This window comes from Entelurus aequoreus, linkage group LG01 (assembly GCF_033978785.1).
Source record: "Entelurus aequoreus isolate RoL-2023_Sb linkage group LG01, RoL_Eaeq_v1.1, whole genome shotgun sequence".
NCBI classification, from domain to species: Eukaryota; Metazoa; Chordata; class Actinopteri; order Syngnathiformes; family Syngnathidae; genus Entelurus; species Entelurus aequoreus.
This window is the reverse complement of record NC_084731.1, coordinates 48,195,396-48,198,877: the sequence shown is the minus strand read 5'-3', so window position 1 is coordinate 48,198,877 and position 3,482 is coordinate 48,195,396. Positions and strand designations below refer to the sequence as shown.

General features: G+C 39.5%; 1 protein-coding gene across 5 annotated transcripts in view; it reads left to right on the top strand.

Annotated features, from left to right (window-relative positions):
- Positions 1-3,482, top strand: part of LOC133653881 (sodium-dependent neutral amino acid transporter SLC6A17-like) — a 38,105-nt gene that overhangs the window by 20,928 nt on the left and 13,695 nt on the right. The window lies entirely within an intron of this gene.

The window sequence follows — 3,482 nt, the reverse complement described above, 5'->3', positions numbered from 1 at the left end:
ACAGGACATACGCACATATAACACTTTTCAAAATAAAAGCAGCAGTTGTATTGCACGCACGACAAAGATGTTTTTTTAAATGTATTTTGTATTTGTGATTGCCGCTGCGCGCACGAGCATACGTCCACACGGAAGTAATACAAATAACGCTTTTCAAAACAAAAGCAGCACTGTTGTATTGCACACTCGAAATACTTTTTAAAATTTATTTTGTAATTTATAATTGGCCTCACGCGGGCAGGACAGGGACGTACAAAGGGCCGGATGCGGCCCGCGGGCCGCAGAATGCCCAGGTCTGGTTTAGCTCGTTTAAGAAGCTACAAAACTGACCTTCCTTTGAGCAGATTGAGTTTCTGGAGCATCACATTTGTGGGGTCAATTAAACGCTCAAAATGGTCAGAAAAAGAGAACTTTCATCTGAAACTTGACAGTCTATTCTTGTTCTTAGAAATGAAGGCTATTCCACAAAATTGTTTGGGTGACCCCAAACTTTTGAACGGTAGTGTATATAATAAATACTTGACTTTCAGTGAATTCTAGCTATATATAAATATGTATTTTATTATATATACATATAGATAAAATAAATACTTGAATTTCAGTGTTCATTTATTTACACTTATACACACATAACACTCCTCTCTACTCATTGTTGTATTTGAAAGTGCAATGCTTTGCAGCCAGTAGCACAGCCTTTGAAGGAGCAAAGGTATGTGCAGTGTAATATTCTGGGTTGGAGTCAATAACCAGGCGAGGTGACGAAGTTATGTCTCTTTACTTCATACTTCAGAACCGACTCCCACACTTGCCGTCAGGGTGCGCAATACAACGTAAACCGTTGGCCAACCAAAAAGTAACCACAGAGCACTATAGTGTTCTGTGGTTACTTTTTAAACCGTTGGCCAACCAAAAATTAACTTTTTGGTTGGCCAACGGTTTACGTTGTATTGCGCACCCTGACGGCAAGTGTGGGAGTCGGTTTTGAAGTATGAAGTAAAGAGCGGACGTGACGACAGGCTGTCCTCACTCAGGTCTGCACGGACCTGGAGGGGGCGTGCCTTAAGTCCGGCTGGAAATCGGGAGAAATTCGGGAGAATGGTTGTCCCGGGAGATTTTCGGGAGAGGCACTGAAATTCGGGAGTCTCCCGGAAAATTCGGGAGGGTTGGCAAGTATGGGGGTCGGCAACCCAAAATGTTGAAAGAGCCATATTGGACCAAAAATACAACAATAAATCTGTCTGGAGCTGCAAAAAATTAAAAGCCTTCTATGAGTGATCTAATGAAGTCAACACGTGATATAAGTGTCTGTATTAGCTATATTAGCCTACTATCAAAATGACTATGTGTCGCAGGTTGACACAAATTTTCGTTGACAGAAATTTTGAAATGTAACGTTTTTTCTACCCATTTTTACAACATTGGAAAACATTAGAAAAAGGGAGGCTTCTCAGGGGGTGAGATAACTCCTCTAAATGACTGGTTTAGAATGGCCAAAGGTATAGATGTGTGTCTAAGTTAAAGGAAACGGCAAGCTGTCTTCTTCGAATTAATTTATAACAATCTATGCAAGCTGGGTTACGTTCGCTGTGGTCTGGAACAACATGGCACACAAACAACTATCAGACATGCAGCCAATATTACATACAGATAATGTGTCATGAGACATTCAGATATAAATTAAATACACAGAGGACATAGGAAATTAAATGAGCTCAAATATACCTACAAATGAGGCATAATGATGCAATACGTACATACAGCCAACCTAAATAGCATGTTAACATCGATTAGCTTGCAGTCATGCACTGACCAAATATGCCTGATTAGCACTCCACACAAGTCAATAACATCAACAAAGTTCACCTTTGTGCAGTCACACACAGTATAAAAAGTTTGGTGGACAAAATGAGACAAAGAAGGAGTGGCATAAAGTATGTCTTTCTCTGGCATCGTTGAAGAAAGTTATACATGTAAACAAACTACAGTGAGTTCAAGGACCGGCAAAATTAGTAGGACAAAACGTCGCTCCCCAAATATTCTCATTAGGGAATCATGTTTAATACAAACAGTGGGATTTCTAACAATTTGGGAGGTTTGTGTCATGTTGTCCTCTTACAGAAACCCTATTAAAACAAAAATATATTTTTCCCCCCATCTTTTTCTATTTTCATACATTTTTTAAAAAGCTCCAGGGAGCCGCTAGGGCGGCGCTAAAGAGCTGCATGCGGCTCTAAAGCCGCAGGTTGCAGACCCAAGCCTTATACTGTTGTTTATTGTTTATTGAGTATGTCATAGTCAGCTCCACATCATACATGTGGTACAAAATATACAAACATATCTCCATTGAACAGTCTTTGCTCAATGGCAATATTATTATTTCACAAAAAATTTAATACAATTTAATTAAGAAAATTAAATTAAATATATCTCAAAAGGGTAATGGGAAGAAGTATAAACTTTTTTAATCCCCCCTTTTTTACACAGTTACTTTAACTAATATCCAGCTTCCTCTGAACCACATTTTATCAAATTCTGACGCATAAACAACCACTTTCGTCACTAAATATGCTTCTGTGCTCAACAAAAGCAATTAATAACACAACTATGCATCAGCCATAAAACAATGCTCCAATCCCACCAACAAAATCTACACGACCTGTAAATATAAATTGCATAATAATGATAAAGTATGATTTTATATCTCCCATGATGGTGCGTAGATGAACATATTGATAAAGACTTGTATGGAAGGCAGAGGTCACATGATCTCCTCAGACGCATAACCACAACAACCCCCCTCCGCCTCATAAGTACACCGGAGGTGCAGTATTGACAAGGGAGCCTCTGTGAAGTTGCTAAAAATATCTGAGCGTATCTCAGTTCAAAAAAGAGCACTTGAATTATTCATGCCTTCCTCCAACCTGATGTAGCCTCGGAATGTCCTGCACGACTCGCAGCTTCATTTATGTATGTGTCCTTCTCGTTGTGCGGATCAATACAGTGCCAATATAATATATATCATTATTCAAATGGAATATATTTTTTTATACATGTATGGTCTTTCTGTGTGGGGTTTGCATGTTCTCCCCGTGACTGCGTGGGTTCCCTCCGGGTACGCCGGCTTCCTCCCACCTCCAAAGACATGCACTTGGGGATCACTAAGTACTAAATTGTCCTTAGTGCCGTGTTTTTCAACCTTTTCTGAGCCAAGGCACCTTTTTTTCATTGAAAAAAATCTTGAAGCACACCACCAGCAGAAAACAAAAAAATTAAACTCAGCAGCCGTTATTGACAGTAAAAAGTCATTCTCGCAATTGTTGGATATGAATTCAAACCATAACCAAGCCTGCATCACTATAGCTCTTGTCTCAAAGTGGGGGTACTGTCATGACCTGTCACATCACGATGTGACTTATTTTGAGTTTTTTGGTGTTTTCCTGTGTGTAGTCTTTTAGTTCTTGTCTTGCGCTTCTACAAACGTA